The following is a 24,040-nucleotide window of genomic DNA, read 5'->3' on the forward strand; positions in this document are numbered from 1 at the left end:
TTTTTCATTGACAGTATTATTTATCCCTTCATTTAGCTATTTTTACAAGTATAATATTTTTCCAATGTATGGGATATTAAATTGAGAATAATTAATTATATTATTAATTTTTGAAATGACTTCTGATTCATGTCAGGTTGCCTAAAGCCATTATGGTAACTATGCTTAACATGTAAAATGCAACCTAATAGAAGAATAAATTTTGTAATATAGTTTTATAATGGTGTTTATTTTTCTATATTTATTCCTGAAGCATATTTAGAAAGTATATTGGTTTATCAGTAATAAATCAATTAATACTTGATAATAATTGATTCTTTTGTCATTGAAATTGAATTTGTTAACAATATTTAAATTTAAGTCAAGTAAAGAATCAATATAACCGTTTTTAGCTTTTTTTTTAATATAATAATTAACGGAACTAAGTAATAAAATACAATTTGTGCGTATGTATTTTTAGTGTAAATCATTGAATTGTCAAAAAAATTACATCGCAGTATTCGGTTTAAAATTCCCGCATAAAATCTTTACGTTTTTACAGATGCAGTCGCCATCTTCGTTTGTTATGATGTAGCTGTCCCTCACAATAGCTCGCGTTTCGACAGCTTGTTTGAATGTTCGCTGCCGGTTCGTACTAGGTGGAGCAATTTTTGTTTGATTCAGTTTATGAAAAGGTATTCTGTATTTTATGTTACTTTCCGAACTGTTGATATGAAAGACAATTTACCTGCATAAGGCGATCGTTATTGAACAATTCATCGAATATATATATTTGCTTCAGAGGGTTGTTGATGTAAATATTAGGTACGTAAGTAATTTAATTGATTTTGACAGATTACTTTTATACAGTTCGATACTTTGCGTAGCGATAGACTTTTACGTTTTCTCATTTTTCGACTTACTTATTTTTTATATCTGTAAATTAAACGGTGTTAATTCAGAGTGAATATTGTGTAGGATGAATATTAAAAAAATATTTACTTTTACTAACAGCTACCCCTTAGTTGTAGGTTAGGTTTATATCTTGTGATTTTTTTTGCCATCTAGCGATATCACCATTTTCTTTGTTTTAATGCAGAAACGATTTTAAAAAATATGGTATATGGATTTATAAAAAGTGTATCTTGTAAGTTATGTTTATCAATTGAATAATTTTTTCCAAGTAATTAATTTTATCTCCAGAAAAACTTTAAAATAATTAATATAAATGAATTTTATTTAACAAAATGCTGTCAACTATTTTTTCAGTTTTGGATATTTTATAAAAGATATATGCCACTTATTAATCAGGTATAACTTAACAAATTTTATTTTAATGCTTAATATACCTTCTAAAAATTGTGTGGATATTTTCACAATTATAAGTATGTAGGTCTGGGATTATAATTTATTGCTCAGTTATTTTATTTGTTTTGAGATAAATAACTATTAACTAATAACAGTCTCATTCGTTTCTTGCATTTGTTTTCACATCTGGCCTATCACTGTGTTTTTGATATGACTGCAAATAGCACTTAGTACTCAGTTGTATCTAAATTTTAAGTGAATTAATATCTGCTGAATATGAGTAAAGGTTGAGGAAGTATTGTGTGACTCTATAGGAAAAGAGTTTGCTTCTATGGCTGTATTGCTGTCTGTAATATCATTAAGGTTCAAAAATATCAGTTAAAGTGAGTAGCTCAAATATAAGACTGCAATTTGTTTATTACTACTATCAGTTTCACGATTAATGATGTATTTTGAGATATAATGCGGGACATCAGAATTGGCAAACCACATTATATAGTTCAGTTTGTTTGAAGTATTAAGATTTTGTAATATTTTACACAATTATTTTCCATCTATTCCTTGATGGTACATTGGAGGGTTAAGTGACCTGTTATTGAAGCTGATAATTATTTAAAAGTATCTTATTTCTATAATTGAGTCTTATTGTGAGATGTATTACCGTGCATTACATTCATTTAAATCTATTTATTTTTTATCTATAAAATAATTTATTAAATATCATCATGAAAAAACATAATAATCTGAAATCATTAAACATTAAGGTTTCAGATTATTAGATTTTTTTTAAAGAAGTCCCTTAAAAGTAATTAATAATAATTATAATATACATAAATATATTTATTTTATTAGCTCAACCAAAGTACAGAATAAATAAAATAGGATGACTTACCTTATTCCACTATATATGCAAGAACGCTTTCACGATTTACTCACATCATCAGCTGCATTATATATTCATATATTCACCTCAAATTACATTACAAACTTTTATTCAGTTAAATTAAAAATTAAAACAAAATTTAAAAATATAAAAAAAAATAATGAAAATTAAATTGTAAAAATTTAGTGAATATAGTAGTATTCAGTAATATAGTAAAGTAAGTTCAGTTAAATGGACATGATGCATAATTGCTTTACTTAAAATTATTTTTATATGAATTTTTAATTTTAGTTTTAATTTGATTTTATGCCTTGATGTCATATTTTTACATATGTAAAAATTTTTACAATTTAATTTTTTTGTGTTAATTTTAATTTTGATCAATTTTTCTTATTTTTAAATTTTGTTTTAATTTTTAATTTAACTGAACAAAAGTCTAAAACAAAAACATTAAAGGTTTTCAATTTTAAATAAAATAAATAAATGCATGATATGTTATTATATTTTATGAAGTTTGTAATGTAATTTGAGATGAATATATAATGCAGATGATGATGCGATAAATTGCGGAAGCGCTCCAGCATATATAGTGGAATAAGGTAAGTCATCCTACTTTATTTATTCTGTACTTTGGTTGATCTAATAAAATAAATGTATTTGTATATAGTATGTTTCTTAGAAGAATTGATTTTAACTAAAATATATAATGTAACTATTAATTATATTAGTATACTCTATCCATGCTTTTGTTTATTTCATATGTTGTTTTTGTTAGTCTTGTGTAATGATAAATTTTATATTGTTCAATTTGTTTTGTGATCTGGGGCTTTATGTGCTATGGATAAAATTTATTTCCTGTGATTAATCTTTGTATATGTGTGTTGTTATTATGAAATAACTTGCAAAATTTGATTCTGCTGTTGTGAATACTGCCTGTATTTGTTTCTTGCATCTTTGAGTAAATGTGCATCCAGTTTGTATGACATTTTTTAGCATGGCAGTTTAATCTGTGTATGTTTGGGTGGGTGTGTTTATCAGTGTCTGTTTTATTGTTGTTCTATATGATCTTATGTATCTTTTTCATCATTTTGTGAAAGATCCAATAACGTCCTTACCTGAAGATGTTGGTGATTTTGTATGACTAGGTTGATATGCATTATTGCTATGTTTTATCAACATTAGATTTGTTTTTTATTTTGTTTAGGATGTTTATAAATATGGATAGTAGCTATATTCATTTGCATGCAATGTTTTATTTTATTGAGTTTTCATTGTAGATGTTGAGTGACAAAGATGTAACAGCTTATGTAATGTGTATGAAAGCTACATGTCTTTTCTATGCAGGTTGAATAGATGTACTGTGGATAGTGTGTCATTTGTGTTTGGTGTTTTGTCTATTTTAATTTAATTTTACGTACTTATTTTGTATACAGTGAATCAAGAAAGTTAAATGATTTACTGTGTTCATATTCTATAAAATGTAAATCGTGTTTAGTTTATGATGTGAGAAATGTTTTGTGGACTTAAAACCTTCTAATTGCTTTTAATTGTATTATAGTTCACCTTGGTTTATAAAAGCAACTTTTTTTTGCAGTTGATGTAAAATTTATAATTCTTACTTACTTAATAAAGAATTTAACATAACTACTTAAAATTAACTTAAGTTATACATTTTTATTGGTGTGTTTAAAGTAGAACTTGAAATTTTATTTTAAAGCATTCTTAATTTTACTAACATTTTTCCTTAATTTTGAATAATGTAATGCACATTGCATATCCACATAAAACCTTAGTGTTTATGGTCATGGATAAAACTTGCTCCTTATATTTGTTGTAGTGTTAATAATTATTAAAGGGACCCAGAAAACTCTCCTTTAATAATTACATCACATCAAAACTACTTGAACTCTTGACAAATACAGTTTTAATAAATTTCAATTGTGTACTTTTGTCCATTATCCGTTGCTGATCAGATGTAGTGAATATAAGGTTTTGTTTCACTACAGAAATGGATGCATTATTCTATTGCCTCTTAAGGCAATACTATACTATTGTTTCTTCTTAAGGCTGTGACACATGTAAAGCACCTGTGGTACATAAGGCATCAGTCAGAGTTGCTTTCCCTTTGAGAGATCATTATATAGCCAGTCATACATTTGATGAACAAATTAAAGGAGCCACATGTAGGGTACCTACCTACTGCCACTTGTAGGGAATTTTGTTGGACTTGGCTTGCAGATAAGGAATTTTATATTTAGTTCAAAGTAAAAAGTCCAGGAAACCACATTATTCCTCACATGAATGGGATATTTATGCAATGTTTTGGTGGGAGTTGTGATTCATTTTGCCTGCAACTTCAGTAAAGGAGTTTAAGATATATAATTTTTCCAACATTTTAACAAATTTATTTATATATAATTATTTCCTAAGTTTGAAGTATAACTTACTTGCAGTTGTCTTAATTTTACAGTAAATTTTATAAATAAAGAGCATCAAAATCTGTTGGAGTTCTGTTAAAGTATTGAAATTCTGTTAAAAGGTGGTTAAAATAAATCATGATGTGTCAAGTAAACATTATATATGATACCCTGATGATATCTTTTTTCCTTTTAATCTTTATTTTCACTTTTTCTGTGTAACTGATGATATTGATGCAAAATATGATAATAAATTCAAAACAAGTTGGTTTTGAAAGTCACCATTCATTTGCAATTTTTGATGAAGTAGTTGTTCAATAACATCACTGGTGAGTTACTACTGGTGATATTTTTCAATTAAAAAAAAAACAGTTTTATGTAATTATTAATCATTTATAGTCTGCCACACCCAACGTGGGTAGTATCTCTGCTTTTCATCTGAAAGGTTTTGGATTTGAATCCTGGTCTTGATTTTTTGGAATCTTTGTCATTTTCCTTCTACATTACATGAAATTCATCGTAAAAATTCATAATTTTGATTATGAATTTAAAAAATTTATGATTCTTTTTACATAGAATTATTAATTTAAATCATTAAAAAAATAAACAAATAAATAATGACTGTAGAACATAAGATTATATATAAATCTTTGTATGTTGATGTGATTAAATCACATATGTTTTATTTTCCATGGAGAAAAAATAATTAAATGGGTTTGGGAATAAGTAAATACATTTTTTATTCTGATGGGTACATAATGATACATTACATAGACCTTATCAAAAAAAGGGTAGATATAGTACTCCATGGATAAAAAACTGGAACTGCCTCAGCATTTGACTGGATCTATCAAGGGAAACTGTGGTAAAACCTTAATCAGATTAGTATAATCATAGAAGGCAGAATTAGTTAAAGAAAAAAAAATCAGTATTAATTATTTTAAATGAAAATTATTTGAGATCATTTTATATACATGTTGAATGGGATACAGAAAATTCAGGGATTTTTAATTAATATTATTTAAATATTAGAGGTAGAGTTTAGGCAGATCAGAGATTAGAATATTGTTATTGATTAAAGACAGAGTAGCATTGTTTTTGTAAAAAAATATTTTTTATGTATGTTAAATAAATTCAAAGTGGAATGAATTTTTTTTAAACAGTTTTGTTAAAAATGGCAATTGAAGGTCGTCTCTCATAACCCAAAGTGTTACATTGAACTGCATGAAAACATTTCTGTTGTGAGGTTTGGTAGAGGTGGATGTTATTATTTTTTAAGAATAAATGATATTTTTTAGCAAAGATTTCACATTCATAAACATAAACAAAAAGATGAGTTAAGATTTTTAATTTTCTAAATATCAATCTTCATGATTTCATAATTATAGGTGCCAAACAATGATCTGAGAGTACGTTTCTGTATCTTGGAAACAAGTTTTAATGCGTATGAGTATATTTTATAGAGAATTAATGTTTTACAGAGTGAAATATTTAAGTTTTACTTTAAAATCACAAACATTCAGTTTCAGAACTTTTTGTTTCATGCAGGATGTCCGAATAATTAGCTTTTGGCATGCATGATGAGTCTACTCTGCAACAATTTCTTGAATTCCAGTTTAAATTCCTGCCTTAAGTTAAAAGACTGACAATTCTAATCTTGTAAGCACACTTCTTAATGCAATCTCAAAGGGGGTAGTCACAAGGATGTACAGTGGCAAATGAATGTTTATCTCATCGATGACAATAAACTCAGCAACTGTGGAAGTTAGTCATCAAGTTCCCTGGTTGGCAAACAAAATTGGTCATACAAAGAATAGCATCATCTTATTGGAAAAAATGTCTGGTTAAAGATTCTGCAGCTTGAAAATCATATTTCTCAGGCTTGTCAAGGTAATTATTGGCCTTGAGAGCTGATTCTTGAAAGAAAAAGAGTCTAATTACACAGTTGTAGACTAAGTCATACCACATATTTCTTTAATACTGTCCCTTATGTCTTTTCTGGAAAATGTAGGGTTTTCTGATCTCCACGTGGGCATATTTTGCTTATTAACCTTGCCTCATTTATCAAAGGTCCCTTCATATAAAAAAATTGAATTTTCTAAAAATTAATTATCATTTTCAATTTTACTTAGTATGGCGGTAGCAAATTCTGTGCAGGCTTCTTTATTATCTTCTGCTATCTTTTGCAAAATTTACAGATAATGGCACAATATCGAACATCTGCATAAACCTTTATAAATTGTTTCTTTAGGAATATGTAACTCACCTTTGGCTCTTCAAATAGACTTCCTGAGACTCATACATAAGTCTGCCATGCATGGTTAATAACTTCATTAGAAGTATTAGGCCTATAAGCTCCATTTTTGTGATGCATGCTCCCTATTGCTTTAAAGTTGTTACACCATGCACAAATTAATCATTATGGGGAAGACAAACTAGTATGAAAATACACTGTACTTGAATATCTAATTTCAATATGATAAACTATTCCATGCGTTGAGATTTCTCTTGTGATTCATAACAACTGAAAGAGAACTGGAAAATCTGTGAGATGGCAAGATATATGCAATCTATGAGTGTTTTTTGTTTAGAGAATCCCTACTACACTGTTTTTCATATTTGTTTAAAGTTGTTCATTACCAGTCTGCCTAACCATAAGAATCAATGAATATAACTAATCTGCAGTGATTGTTATAAGTTAAAATTAGTTCATTACAGTGTGCAATATGTTATGATAGATATAAAATCAATTTCATGCTATGTTGGATTATATTAAAGCAGATATGGTTTGCTGATGATACGGTAATTTTAGCTGATGGCATACACCATGGTGTTGCAAAGATTGTTAACTGCCCTGGAGGAGCAGTGAAAGAGCATGGAATGAAAATAAATATAGGAAAACTAAAGTAATGGAAGTAAACAGCAAAATGGATTTTGAGGGACAAGTGAAGAAATAATAGAAAAAGTAAAAAATTATATTTGGGGATAATGGTAATGAAGGAGTGGAAGGGCACAATGGAAATAAAAGGTAGGATAACGATGGCAAAGGAAGCTTTCAGTAAAAAGAGGAAATTATGTGGTAAAAGTCTGGAGTTAAGGAAGATGTTAGCCAAATGCTATAAATAGAGTGTCTTGTCGTACGGAAATGAGGCATGGATGATAAGGAAAAGGGAGAGGGATTGGATTGAAGGTTTTGAGATGTAGGTTTGAAGAAGGATGCAGCAAGTAAAATAGATTGATAAATCAAAGAATTAGCATCCGAATAATGAATAGGATTAAATATGAAAGAGCACTTGTGCGGGAAGTAAACAAAAGAAAAAGAAATTGGTTAGGACATGTAGTTAGAAGGAGTGGAATCTTGACAGCTGCACTGAAAGGGTTAATAGAAGGAGAAAGGAAGCATGGAAGAAGAAGGCTGAAGTTAATAGATGAGGTGAAAACTGTAAACTACAAGGGGAAAAAGAAGAAGGCTTAGAACAGAGATAGATGGAGACAGCAGTGGTGTAAGGGACCTGCTGCGAGGCAGAACACCATATGATGATGATAAATATAGTTCTAACAGAACTATATATATACTACTGAGTATATGTATATTTACTAGTATATATACATATACTGGTGTATTTTTTAGAATTAGGAATCTTAAGTTGGTAGCTGGGTCAGGTACATACTCTTACAGTCAGGTACATGAAAGTGGTGAGGTTTTTAATTTGTATTAAAAATAATAAAGCCTTTAGCAACAAAATTTATAAATAGGTATGCATCCCAAGAAAAAAGTTTTAAGGAGTATATTATTATAAATTATTCATTTTTACCCTTAAGGACAGTGTTTGAACTTAAATGTTTCATGATAATACTAAGTTGTTTTTTCCTTCTTTTTCTCATCCCAAAATCTCTTCATTCTTTAACTGTGTTCCTATTTCCTTTGTTCTGTTCATTTTGCTCCTGTTTTTTCTTTTCTTTCACTTCAAATTTGTGTTCATAATTTGGTTCTAACTTTTTTCTTCTTTCTCATCATTTCCCTGTTGATCTCTGCTTGTCTCAGGTTCTCTTCTATTTCATGATGCCAACTGGCTTTCCTGATTCAGTCTTTCGCTGCATCAAAGATCCTCTTCATGAATCTGTTGTTCATTTGCTGTATGTGCCCATAGAATGTCTCTTTTTTTTTTTAAAGAGCTGGAGGAACCCCATTTACAGGTGCCTGGATAGTGTTGGGCTCACTAACAGGTTTTGCAAGATGTTATTAAATGCGTATGTGTTCCTGCACACCACCGACTAACCTCCACCCCTGGCTGTCCACTCTTTCTGGTACAGCTGGTGTACATTACTTCAGTAAGGGGGAATACACCCTCACACACACTCAAACACCACAGTCAACAGACATGGACTTCACACCCACAAGGTATCAAACATCAAACTAAATCTCACCACACACTCCATGACATCCAACCATCACTCAGAAAACATGCCTCACACCGCACACTCCACACATTACATTATAGCCAGTTACATCCAATCACATAAACAAACACCTCACAGATAATCAAACATTACAGTACGCTTACCTCACAGGTCACCATTGGATGCAGTTGCAGAGTTCCCATGACCTCATCGCACCCAGACGATCCCCACACATATGGGGAACCCTCTAGGCTCTCAGCCGCATGCTTATCTGTCCCCACCCTCTGAAGACCCCTTTTTCTACCCCTGCGAGACTCCTCCCAGACATACTGCTCCTCCATAATATTTCTAGCAAACCTTGCTACAGCCGTCCATTTTACCACAATTTCCAACATGATCTGCTGCAGTTCCTCTGAGAGGAACATTTCCCTTTTATCTATGGTGTCCAATATTTCCCTCCTCACATCTTCAAATCAGGGGCAGCGAAAGATGTGCCTTTCCTATATTATGTTTCTCGTATGATATTTGTAACCCCGTTTTGGCAGCAGTTTCATGTAAGAGTTCCAGCCAGTGCTTCTCATGCTTCCTGTCTTTTGTTGCTGAGTATTGCCAGGTCATCTGCAAATGCCAGGCATCTGATGATTGTTTTGGTATCTTGTGATCTTCCCAGACGTATTCCCTTTACATGTTTTTCCCACTGTTTGATAATTTTGTTCAAGACCACATTAATAACAGTGCTCACCACTGTGGACTATCACAGTCCATCTCCTTGTCTAATTTCTGTTTGTATCTCAAATGGTGTTAAAGTTTCCTCGATGAACTTTATCTTGGAGGTGGTACCTATGAGTGGTCTAAAGTGGTACCGTATTTTTCTAAAGTATCAAAAGAATCTGTTTGTCTATGAAGTCATATGCTTTCCTAAAATTCATAAAAATGATCACAGTGTTGTTTGTTTGTCTAACCTTCAAGAATGTTCTCAAGTTCCAGATCTGTTCAACACATGATCTTCCTTTTATGAAGCCTGCCTGATATTCACCTAGCTGTGGATCTACCTGTGTTTCTATTCTGTTGAGCAATGCCTTTTAGAGAATCTTGTAGGTGACCAGTAGTAGTGAGATGCCCCTGTAATTATTGTCCTGTCACTCTTCTCGTTTAATGTTTGGATCAATGTGCTGTTCCAATCTTGTGAAATTTCCTCTGTGATCCAAATTCCCTTGAGAGGTTTGTGAGTTTTCTTTGTGGTGTTTTTGTCTCTGATCTTCCAGATCTCAGCGATAATGACATCTTCTCTGGATACCCTGTTGTCTTTCAGTTATTTTATGATCTCCTCTAACTCTGATTGTGGGTGGTTTTGAATCTGGATTTGGTACGGTTTTTGTGAAGGTTAATTTTTCAGTGGGTTTCTCAGTTGAGTAGTTTATTGAAGTACTGCCTGAGAATTTTGCAGTTTTCTTTCGTATTTGTTTCCAGTGATCTGTCTGCTCTTTTGAAGCAGAGGTTTGGAGGCTGATAACGCTTAATATTTTCTCTGAATGTTCTATAGAAATCTCTTGTGTTGTTTCTCTTAAAGTCTTTTAGTCTGATGTTGATGTATATGTTTTTCTTTTCTAATTTCTTTCGAGGACTATTTCTGAACTTCATGGAAAATCTTCCATGTTCTTGGTGTTCTGTAACCACTGAAACTCTGTGTTCAGTCACAGCAACACGTCTGAACAGATGTGTTGCAACAGTGTAACATATCTTGTTAGGTATGGCTACTTGGCTAATACAACTAGACAAACTTAAATATAATGTTATGCAAGTTGACCGATTAGTTTAAATTTTAAAACCAATACCTATTTAATTTTAAAACTTGGTAAATAATTATAATTGTCTAATAACATCTGAATTAAAATTTAAGAAATGTATAGTAAGAAGCAGTTGCATGATTTTTTCTAGATCAGTATTTTTTGAGAGAAAATAAATGTTATAAATATTTAGTCTAATCAAAGATAGCAACTACAGTACAGTAGAAATAGTAAATGGTAATGAATATAATTTTGAGGATAATTGTAAAATGTAGTGTAATTATCAGATAATTGTATGGTATTGCGCAGAAAATTAACTGTGTTGTAGTGTGCCACGCTGATATTTTTTTTTTGTGACAAATAGTTTCGTAACAGCTATATATTTTCTGAGCACTGTTTATAGTTTTTAATACGTTTCAACAAGGTGTGACAATTACATAAGCAATCAAATCGCTAGCACTTCCATATTATTGCTATAGAATTATTTAACACATATTTAATTGTATAAGCCCATTGGACTGGTTAATTCATCACAAATCAATTGTTTAACAGCTGATTTTTGAAGCCGAAGGTTCTGAGTTTCAAATCCTAGTTAAAGTTAATTGCTTTTATACAGATTTGAATACTAGACAGTGGATACCATTATACTTTGGTAGTTGGAGTTCAGTTAACCACAAGTTTCAGAAATAGTCAGCCTGTCTGTACAAGACTACACCTTATTTACAGATCATAGTATCATCCTCAGCTCACTGGGCCGTGTGAGTTTGCTTGTTGTTCACTGGTTGAACAGATTGTAATGTACACATCTATATAAATAAAAACGTAAATGTTCGTTTGTTCAAAATCTTAAATCTACGAAAGTTCTTCACCGATTACTTTGAAATTTTTACATTACGTTGCATTTGAATACGCGCGTGTTTTTATATACCTAAGATGTCACCTGCGACAGGTAAAAACATGTTTTTTTTAAAATACACGCTATCTGTTGGACGTAAAAGTAACACACGTTATACTAAATATTTTACGATTCCATTTCAATGTTGCCATTATGTGTGTCCGCTATAAACTGAAAAACTACTGGACCGATTTACGCGCGGGGGAAAAAGGGAGAAAGGAAAAAATCGGAAAATGAAAATAGGGGAAAATAGAAAAACGTAAAAGGGAAGAAGGGGAAAATGGAAAAAGAAAAAAGGGAAAACGGGGGAAAGAAAAGGGAAAGAGAAATTGGGGAAGGGAAGAAAAATGGGAAAGGGAATATGGTACCAATGAAAATGGGAAAAAGGAAAGGGAGAAGGGTAAGCTTAAATTTGTGCCCGTAATGTTCATTTTGTTAATGTTTTATCAAACTTTCAATTGTGTTCATTTAATCTATATACACGCTCAAATCTAGCAATAGCGAAGCATTGCTAGATTTGAGTCCGGGCTGTATGGTGAGTGAATAAGAATAAGCGTAGCGGAATGTTGACATCAGGCATTGTCTTTCTCCATAACAATCCTCAGCCGCACACTGCAGCTGTAACAAAGAACCTCCTGCAGCGTTTTCGTTGGGAAGTTTTTGATCACTCACCATTCAGCCCGGACTCTGCTCCATCCGATTTTCACCTCTTTACTCACATGAAACACTGGCTAGGAGGACAACATTTTGGCACAGATATCGAGTTGCAGACCAGCGTAGAAACATGGCTGAAAACGCAGGCGGCTCCGTTCTATGAAGATGGTATTGGAAAGTTGGTACCACGCTACTACAAATGTCTAAATCGGAGTGGCGACTATGTAGAGAAATAGCGTATCTATGTAAGTACTTGTTTCCAAATTCTTCCCTTCCCAAAAATCGAAAATAGCTGTATTTTTATTTATTGCATATTTTTTAACCGGTATTTTATGTCGTCCTAAGCGTAGTAGTAGTGTGCAAGTGGAAAAAAAATTAAAAAAAAAATACTTTTGAGATAATATTGTTTGTGGGAGAGCCGATCAAAGTTTAAAAATGTTGATTTTTTTTTGAATTTTCTAAACTTTTTTTATGTATAATTATTTTTCCACTATACAAGAATAAATAATCGATGCCAAGAAAATGTAACAACTTTGTTGCCAGCTTTTTTTTCTGATTTGAGCTTAAAGAAAATGTCTGTAGTTTTTTAAATAAAAAATCGTATTAAGGTTGTAAAAACCTGTTACCTTAGTGTTGGAATAGGTTTAACCTAGAGTTTAGGTATAAATTTCTTTTTACTTATTATTTATGTTAGTGTCGCTGTCGATAAAAGTGAAGCTGTTTCTTATGGGGATGGTTTCAGGAAGAAGTATTTTACACCTCATTTTATACTGCGTAACTTACTACCCATAACGTATCTGTTGATTTTATTAAAAAAATGTAAAATAAAAATTCATAAAAATAATGACAGATTTTATTTAGAAATAATATTTTTTATTTGGCTTAGAAGCATTAGAATACTTACATAAGTATAGAATCTTCAAAATGATAATTTTTTGAAATTTTATGAAAGCGATTTAAATTAATTTTAAACTTATTTTTTCATATTAATATAGGTGTGAATGACAGTGAACTTTTTCCCAGTTACTTTATAGATTTACAAAAATTATTTTAAGCTGTAGAACATAGTACAACGGACAGCTGAAATGTAATGTTGTAATGCACCCTGGAACGTAACGGGAAAACAAAATTTACACTAACTGACAGGTGTTGCCATCTTGTAGTTTTATTCCCTTATTAATCACATGCTGAAACTTGTTGCCGTGGCCACTCATTTCCTGTCGATCGCCATTGTTATGGAGTCGAGTACGCCTGCTATGTCAAGGCGTTTAAAATATCACACAGTGATTTTTAGCAGCCGATAAAGCGAATGCCAGTGACATTTATCATCGTCTAAAAGAAGAAGAAAAACGGCTGAACATGGAACACCGGTACTAACATTTGCCACAATCAAAAAATTTTAAATGCAACCTGAAAAAAATCCTCTAGTGTTCTAAAATTGCAAACATGTGTATGTGACTGAGTATTATCAGGAAGCCTGGTTGAGGATAAATTCTGTGTTACATAGAGACGTTAAAACTCCTTGGGAGATGTGTGTGTTGTGTTTGACAATCCATGGATAGTTCTGCAATACTTTAAGGCTCGGCCACAAACAACGTGTGCAACTTATTGTGAAATTGAAATTTGAACCAATTTCATATCCTTCATACTCATCAAGTTTCGGGCCCTGCAATTTTCATTTCTTTAAAAAGAGATTTAAAGAATACACATTTCACCACAGGTGAAGAACTGAAGGATGCAGTGAAGTTATAGATCAAGAAAAGACCGCCATCATTCTCGATTAACAGATTGAGAAAACTGGTTGACTGTTGGGTGAAATATATAACTGGGAATGGTGACTATATGGAAAAACAAATACCACAATTATTCGTGTAATTCACGCATTTGAGTTTTTAAACAATATTTCTTAAAAATAATCAAAAATAAAATATTCAGTCAAGTATATATCATTTTCTCACTGATTATCATATTTTAGTTTCATCCGGAGGTCCCGGGTTTGAATCCCGGTCAGGCGTAGAATTTTTCACATGCTACAAAATTCATTTAATATTCATTTAGTAATTGTAAGAGGGCATAAGTCTGTTGTTACTATGTAAATAAATAGTAAACCTACGTAAAATCTTTCCTCGCATAAATCACGAATCTTCTTTTAGATAAAAAAAATGTTGGTCAAAAAAGCCGTGAATTATACGAGTAAATACGGTCTAAGCTTTTGTATCAAATAAAAATGTCTTTCGTGCCATATTTATTTCAGTTGTGAGTTTTGAGCGACATTAGATTTCAGCCATTGCTTATATATTGATAAATAAAATGTAATGTAAGATTATATCTTATATTTGGTTTATATCTTATATTGATTGCAGGATTTAGAATTTTAAATTTAATTGAAAACTGCACGATTTGAAAATAATGAAAAAGCTCCCCCACGGATCTGTTCTAATCCTGTTTTTCTCATAATTTAAAATTAATGATTTAAGTAATGAGGATTTTAAGGAGAAACTTGTCTCGCTTGCAAATAATATATGTCTTTTTCTACAGTGTAAGTTGCAAGTGCAATTTTTTAAACGCGCAGATCGAAAATCCAAATAAGTTGTAGGATGTTAATAAACAAAATTTCATTGAATGTGTCTAAGACTAATATTATTTATATTAATTTAAGAAAATATAATAAGTAACAGGATGGATAAACCTCTCACCCACAGTATAAGAAATTAAGTTGTTTAACACAAGAAAACCGACTCATCAGTAATAAAATTTGATGATGGTTGATCAAGTACCTTGGTTTAACATTAGATCGTTTTTACTTCCTTGTACGAAGTAAAGGAAGTAATGTAATCGTGAAAAATATCGGTTCAACGGAAATATCCATTTTGACCATCTCTAAATCCATTTTGACTAGTTTCGGTGTGACGACTGTACGTACGTATACTGCAGAGTTATTTTTTAGTCCTGTTACCCAATTTTAAATGTAATTTAAGAAAGGCAAATTTAGGTGGAACAAAAAAATGTATTTGTTACTTCCAAAAGAGATTTAATAAAAAGCTATTACTTACATAATTGTTAAAGAATATGCTCAAAATGCCCACCCCTTGCGGTTATACACGCACGGACTCTTTTCAGCATATTAGCAGAAACATTTTTAAGAGTTGTATTGGAAATATTCGTGATTAAGTCTGTTACTTTAAGTTCATCAATAGTGTGAGGATTGTTTTTGAAGGCCTCGGACTTAATATAGCCCCACTAAAAGTAGTCAGGAGATGTGAGGTCTGGGGACCTTGGAGGCCATAAGCCCTTGCTTATTATTCGATCATCAAAGAACTCTTGCAGAAAATCCACGGTTTCTCGAGACGTATGGCATGTAGCGCCGTCTTGCTGAAACCAGCAATACCGTTCTTGAGGTTCCAGGAGGGAGAGAAATTGGCGCACAATATTCCTGTATACTTCACCATTTACTGTCTGTTCGAAGAATATGGGTCCGACTATACGATGACGAGATATCGCACACCACACACCAATTTTTCAGGATGCAAAGATTTGTCTTGTAAATCGTTAGGATTTTCAACCGCCCAAATTCGACAGTTTTGACTGTTCACATAACCATCTAGATGGATTCAAGCTTCATCATTAAAGAACACTTTGTTTAAAAATTCTATTCTGTTATCGTTTACGAGAGACCTAATCCGAGGGCAATATTGCAATCGCTTGTTTAAATCTGGAGGCTGAAGCTCTATTCGATACGGATACAATTTCAATTGTTTAGCAGCTTTCTGAACACTTGAATATGACAAACCGATTTGCGTGGAAAGTTTTCGTAAACTTTTCCGTGGAGAATTGAGCAATCTTGTTTTCATATTCTCTAAAACGTCATCTGTCAAGCGAGTTGGTCGACCGCTACGTTCTCTGTCGCAAACAAGACCTGTCCCTCGAAATCGGTGTGCTAGCCTAAAAATTGACATTTTTTCTGGCGGAGGAACATCACAAAAATTCCATTTGAAATGAATCTTTTACACTCGCGTACGATTTCGTAGTAAAATATTGTTCAAGAATGAAAACTCGTTCTACGGTAAAAGACATCTGTTCGTATCACGACCGGAAACGGCAAAAACGTTTACACAGCTCAAGGAGAATCAACTCGCACTACAGTATCTATACCGGTTGAGTAGCGCTACCAACTTCGTGTCACAAAACAAAATTTCCCTATCTTAGAAAAAATTACCAGACATTAACAATTTGGTAACAGGACTAAAAAATCACTCTCTAGATCCAGCCAATGTATGAGCTTGTGACGTCACGAGCAACTGCGTATTACTACTCGGCCTGAAAACATTTACTCCTCGTATCAAATCGAAGTATTACTTATTATCATATTGTACGCGGAAAGAACTATCATATTTAAAATTACTAATTATAAACAACACGTAATTATTTCTTTTATAACCTTTATTTGTACTAAATTTTTAATAATAAACTTACTTGAATTTTCTTCGTGCATCTAATTCAAACTTCTAGTAGGTTCACCATCCTCGCTAAACGAATCACTTTCATTGTCACTTGTATTTTCACTTTCACTATCAGAGTCTACACGTATAATATAATGTTCTTTCATTTCTTCTATCAGCGTTCTAGTTTGTCATACTCTTTTTCAATATATTTTCTTACTTTTTCACAATAGGGTTGCCAGTCATCTTCATTCATGGAATTAATTTTCTCCGTAGTTAATTTTTCAACATTTGTGAAAGAAAATTTTGTGTTAAGACTCACCACATGTATTTTTACCATACCATCCCGATCGGATTCAAGTCAGGATGGTACGGTGGGAGCCTAAGAACACGATGCCCATGTTTTTCTAAAGTTCATTAAGTAGTATTTTTGTACTTTAGTTTTACGTAACTTTACTAATTCATATAACTGTAGTTTCATCATTTTTTTAACTATACGGAATATGGGTTTTCTCCAGCAAGTCGGTCATATCTTTTCTTCTGGAGTCAGAATTTTGCGGTTTATCACAATTTGTATTATGATAAGGGGCGTTATCAACAACTACTTCTGACACTGGTGGAAGATTAGGAATCAATTTTTCACGCACCCATTTCATGAGATTGTGTGTATTCATGTTGTCATGGTAGTCAACTCTTTTCGAACTGGCTTTCCAAGTAATGCGTTTGGAATAAAACCGACCGATTTCTCCTCCAGCATGAATAACTATTTAACAGTCACCTTTATTAATCGGCACATGAATCCCTCAACATTATCATCAAACCACGACTTTGTCGAACTATGCGAACTTAAAACGTACGTTTCATCCAAATAAACAATTGTAGCATTGCTTTGTCTGTACTTAGCCATTGCCTGCAAATATCCAATTCTCTTCCACCTGCTATCGGATTTCTCAATTAAAAGTTTTCTGTTATTTTCAGTTTTACGCCATTTGTAACCTAATTATTTCAAAATAACAGCTAAAGTTGATTCACTGCCTTTAAAATCAATAGATGACTGAAGTTCTTGCCTTTTGTTTTTTTAAGTAGGTAATTCATTCTTTGAGTAAAATTCATTAACTGTTCTTTTAATACACCTAATCAAAACTTTCCAGACCACTGACAGTTTTCGAACGTCATTTATACTTTTTCGGCGTGCTGAAAGAACACGATTGGGATGTTGATTGAAGAATCACGTCTTTTTTTCTCTTCTGAGTTTTTGAACCCGTGTTCTTGATATCCTACAAGCAGCAGCAGTTCTTTTTTCGCATTTTTGAGTGTCAATTATATGTTTGTCATCAGTTAATTAAATTTACGTACTTTTAGAGCTTCTTTTTTTATAAAACATAAATATTACTGATAATTTCACGTGCTTGACTCCTAAGTTTTTTCTTAACTACAGATTTAAATTCTGCTTTAACACACAAACAAAAATAAAACAAAAAATAATGTATTACAAAAACATTTGCGAAAAACAATGAGTAATTATAAAATAATATGACCGCACAAAAATGTTATCTGAATTCCTTCACTGAACACGATGTAAAGTGGACTAAGTTTATTTCTTTATATACACATTGCGTACTACGAATGACGGATTTAAATATAATCGTGACGAAAGACATCATTTCTAACTGCATGTATAAATTTTTATAGGCCTGCACATAATACCAATCATTAGCATTAGTCATTGATTAAAGAATTGTTATTGTTTACAAGCTTGTCATTAAGCAATTTTTATACGTGTAATCACCCAAATGGAAAGAATTGAACACACAACAACATAAATGTATTGTTCGAGTGCCTGTGTTGTTTGTTAGTCGAAAAATGAAATAAAAATAATAATTGCGCGCAAAAATAATGTCTTGCAAAACAATAATATAATGACATGTCAGCACGTGACATCACAAGCTCGTAGATTCGCTGGGGCAACTATACGTATGTATCTCGCATAACTCAAAAACGAAATTTTGTATTTAGGACTGTTGTAACATCTAGTTGTGCACCTCCCCTTTTGATTGCAATCGACTCGGCCAAAAATTTGTATAGTCAGACGGGGTTTCAGTTTTGAAACATTGGTTTATGGATTTTTTCTAACTGCAGTAATAAGCTCTCGTTGGGAGCTTTTCAACGATATATCATAAGTGGTACGTATTTTCATTGGTTCCAGAGTTATAGCCAAATAAAATTTTAATGAAATATTTGGATCTTACAAGGGGATGGGACATCGGTTCGAATCCGACTACATATACATACACTTTTTTGGTTCGAATCCGACTACATACACTTTTTTTTTTAATTTAAATGTATTGATTTATTAATAATTATTAACCTCTGATTGTAAAAAAAAATTAACAATAAATAATAATTCAATAAAACAATACCAAAAAAAAAAAATATGAAAAAAAATCAGAAGTTATTAGTGAAATAAAATCTTACGTACTTTTCATTTTAATTCAAACATTTTTAAAATCAGAGATTAATAATTATTAATAAATCAATATATTTAAATTAAAAAAAGGTAAAAAAAATATATGTGTATGTGTCGGATTCAAACGGATATGTGCATGGTTATGGATTCAACACATTCTCATTTACATCATACATCTACTTGAGTGACGTGAAACAAAATTAATATATAAACTAATATAAAGTGCTAAGGAAGTTTTCAGGGCCATTTTTCTATGTAAGTGTCCACATTATTAAAGAACTGGAGGATCGTATCTCACTTTCAAATGGAATATGTTTAAATGAAGTGCAGCAAAAAATGTGTGTATGAAATTTAATAGGCAATCAAGGAAGTCATGTGATGTCCACATCAGATTTTTTTATCATGTTCATGTGACCAAAACAATGGATTGCTGAACTGTGTGAGAAATTTCTACTTTTTGAGAAATTTGTTCAGAAAAATATTAAAAATCTACTTTTATTTTTACATAAACACTTTGAGTTTATGGATTAGTTTGTTGGGAAGGGGGATACGCATACAAAAAAATAATTGAATGATTATTTGTGGCTCAAAGATATTTAGTAAGTTACGGCCAAAAATTCTACATTTTTACCATTGTTGTATTAGTTTTTGATTTTGCCAGTGAGAAAAAACTTTTTATCTTTAGGATATTGCCTGATAATGGTTTAAGCAGTAGCAAGTTAATAAAGTTAATAAACATATTATCCTTAATTTATTTTCAGAGCTTGTTCTGAACTGGTAGAATTACTGAAAAATAAGGTTAGCCATTTTCAAAAAAGTAGTACATAAAGAAAACTTACGAGTATATTACATCAAAACTTGGTAATATACTTCTTGTATCCAAGTCTTCAAGAACAATCTTAATCTACCAGGAAAAAAGCCCTCATAAATAGTTTAGCATTTGATAATCCAGAAAAGATATTTGATCCAATTGGTCAACTGCCAATTCTTTAATAGTAATGAACAGTTTTATAAAGTTACTTGTATTTTTTTTTTTGTAATTTAGACAATATTGGGTTATTTAACGTTATTGGATTACTTTTTATTTGTATTATTGTATTTTAATTTGGTTCTTTAAATATTTAAAAATACATGATTTGTTGAGTGTGCTATTTATTATATTAAGTATTATATTTTACGCATATATGTAAGTATTAAAGGGTAAGTATTAAATATTTTAAGTTTAATTTTATAATTGTGTGCAAATTAATTATATATAATGAAATATTATCTAATTACATTTCTGATATCGCTATTGCATTTGTATATTTTGTTAGTTTGTAATTGTTGAAGTTTCTAATAGCTATAAACTTATTGACTTAAATATATTTTGGATTGAATTTCAAAATCTTTTATTTCTTTTTACTTCAAAATATTACTTGTAGTTAAAAATTGGCAGAACTGTGTTTTTTGGTATGTTGTGTACATATGTGTTGTGTTTGGCGTTATGAAGAAAATAAAGTTTTGATTGTTATTTCCTATTATTTTGAATCTGTCATTAATCGTTCAATAGATTATGGGCCTAGGAAACTCACTTAATGAATAATTTGATAGCAAATATGGTCAGCTGTGGATGTGTTCCACACTTAAAATATTTTGTGTTGATTGGCGACGTCATTAACCTTTAAATGTTAAAATGACGGGATTAGAGCTCTTGTCTATTTGTAAATTTAATGGTTCAAATTTTTCTCACCCATCCAAGTATTAACTGTGCCCGATGTTGCTTAACTTCAGTGATCATACTTGAACCGGTGTACTCGACGTGGTATGGCCGTTGGTCAAATTTCTCAGTGGAAATTTCAAGTAGTATATGCTTTAAAAGTGAAAGGATTTATCAGATTGTTAATGAAACCAAAACCATGCAACTTCAGCTGATGGCTAAAAATGGAATAAAGATGATGCCATTGCCATGTTTATAATTATTGCTATGGGGCTATCTCAATCTTGTAAAAAATTGCAACTCTTTTAAGAAGAAAATAAATAATAAATTAGGCTCAGTCTTAAAAAAAAATTGGATTTTAGTAAGATGTTATTATTAGATAAATTTCACCTATTAAAAAATGGATAATAATGATTGCAAATCAGACTCCAATGAATGAATCGATCAATGATGCTACTGTTTTAAGTAAAGTACTTGATACTCTGCTCTCAAAGTATCGTAACTTCAAGCGGGCATGGCTTTCAATGGATGAAAGCAAACAACCTTTGACTAATCTCATTGCTGGGCTTCTTGATGAACAGTCATCACTAGTTGAATCCGAACAGAACAATACGGCTGTGGTTGCATCTTCTCATCAGAACAAGAAAATACATGGGTCTTAATCCATCAAATTCTCCACTAATAACAGTCAACAAAAACCTGGTAATACCAAAATAAACAATATAACAAACAATAAGGCAAATCTAAAATTACTTGTTATTCATGTAAAAAAAGAGGGCCACTATGATAGTGAATGCTCTAATAACCTCTGTGAATGCAGAGAGAATGCTGAATAACCTCTGAAAGGAATTGGGATTTAAAATATAGAAGCTAACCAATGGAAAATGGGATGACTTTCAAATGGTCAGTGTTCTGTATGTAACTAGCTGTAAGAAAAACTTACTTTTTGAAGAGGTCATCATTGAAAAGGAGATGAAAATCATAAAAGAAAATAATATTGCTAATATTTTTGAAGGCAATGAAAGACTTATGGCCACTGTTGTACGCAATAACAATACTTTTTATCAGATGGTTTTTCAAACAATAATTCAGCTTGAAGTCAGTTTTACTCAAATGGACATTTGTGCAAAATTAGGATTTGGTGTGAGCCAAATTAAATTCTGGTCAGAATTAAGTTTTGGCCGCTTAAATGTTAAAACTGTTAGAAAGTTAAGTAAAGTGGTAATAGAACACCTTGAAATACCAAGGGTTCATAAACAAATGTAATTTGTTTATGAAGGTTATCAGTTTGGAAAACAACACAAACTATCTTTTGGTGAATCACGCTCTAAACCTGATGAAAGGATATTCAATTACATCTATGGTCCAGAGTCAGAAGAATCACTTGGTGAAGCTAATTATTTTATTTTATTTAAAGATAACTAGTGGTTTTTGAAAAGTTATGTTCATGAAATGAAAAAGTGACGCTTTAGATCTTTTTGAAAACTTTGTTAATTTATGTGAAAATAATTTTGAGGTTAAGTTTAAATTACTTAACTAGACCAACCCAAGTGGGTTGGTCTAGTGGTGAATGCGTCTTCCCAAATCAGCTGATTTGTAAGTCGAGAGTTCCAGCGTTCAAGTCCTTGTAAATACAGTTATTTTTGTACGGATTTGAGTATTAGATCATGGATACCGATGTTTTTGGTGGTTGGTTTAAATTAACCACACATCTCAGAAATGGTCGAACTGAGACTGTACAAGACTACACTTCATTTACACTCATACATGCATCCTCATTCATCCTCTGAAGTAATATCTGAACGGTAATTCCCAGAGGCTAAACAAGAAAAAAAAGGGTAGACAATGATACTGAATATAAAAAACATAGATTTTAAGCATTTTCTCAATCAGAAAGTAATTGAACTTGAGTCCACTGCACTTTTACACCTAAACAAAGTGACAGATCAGAATGAGATATGTGCACAATAGTTAAAAGTGCTTGATCAGTGATATATTCCAAACAAGTTCCACTATCTCTGTGGGCTGTGAAGCTGTAAATATGGCTTTTATATATTAAATAGAGCAACTCTTCAAACTCTTGATTCCACTCCATTCAAACTGTGGGCAGGAAAAAGCTTCTCTCAGGCCATACAAAGGCGTCAGTAGGTTGTGTAAATACAATGATAGAAATGTCTGCCAAGGCATTTGAATTTGTGGCATCCTGACAGAGGCCAAAGGCCTCTGCCTTGATCTTGTTCTTCTCCTTTGGGAGTCAGGATACATTTAAAGATTTTTGGTTCTGAAGATATATCCGTGTTCTTGACAATTTTGAAAGAAATTACAACCAAAAAGCCAAAAATTGATTCTTGTTGGCTATGAAAAAGAAACTCCAGTATAGACATTGCAGCTTACAAGAAATTCAAAATTATCCAGTTTGACATAGACATTTTTAAATTGCAACAGGAAATTTATTATTATTTATTCAAGAGGAAATTTATATGGAGCTTCCTCCTGGTTTTGTTTCAGAATATTGCCAAGCTTTTAAGCTTTGTAAGGCATTATGTGGTCTAAAGCAAGCATCTAGAAGTTGGAACAAAACCTTTACTGACTTTCTGTTGCATTTTGGTTTTAAACAAGGAGTTCCAACTTCAAACCAAAGAAAACAAGTTTTCTTTGGTACGATTGAAGAGCAAGAAGTATTGTATGTTGACGATGCTGTGTTAATGTGTAAAGATAAAATTATTTTGAAGAAAATTACAACTTAATTGAAACATAACTTTGAGGCTTTGTTTCTGAGCCAGGCTTCATTGGTCTAAAGATAGAAATAAATAATGATGGCTCTATTTTCATTCATTCTGAAAGCTACATTAAAACAGTTATTTATAAGGTGTTTTAACTTTGACAACATCAATGCAGTTCGTACACCACCAGATCCTTGCATTTCACTTTCATCACAAGGAATTCCACTGAAGCATGGAACAGTACCATATTGTGAAGCTGTTGGGTTACTGATGTTTCTCGCCGTAAGAACTCATTGTGATATTATGTATGCAGTGAATATTATCAGCAGACATTAGCCAGATCCTAAACTAGTTTGCTGGAATGCAATAAAACAGATTTTTAAATACC

General features: G+C 31.6%; 1 long non-coding RNA gene across 1 annotated transcript in view; it reads left to right on the plus strand.

Moving 5' to 3' along the window:
• Positions 1–642: 642 nt before the first annotated feature.
• LOC142328637 (uncharacterized) overlaps positions 643–24,040 on the plus strand; it is a 249,514-nt gene continuing 226,116 nt past the window's right edge. The window contains exon 1 of the long non-coding RNA XR_012757320.1: positions 643–804. This is a non-coding gene — a long non-coding RNA (uncharacterized LOC142328637). The remainder of the gene's footprint in view (positions 805–24,040) is intronic.

Source organism: Lycorma delicatula, chromosome 8 (assembly GCF_047948215.1).
Source record: "Lycorma delicatula isolate Av1 chromosome 8, ASM4794821v1, whole genome shotgun sequence".
NCBI lineage: Eukaryota > Metazoa > Arthropoda > Insecta > Hemiptera > Fulgoridae > Lycorma > Lycorma delicatula.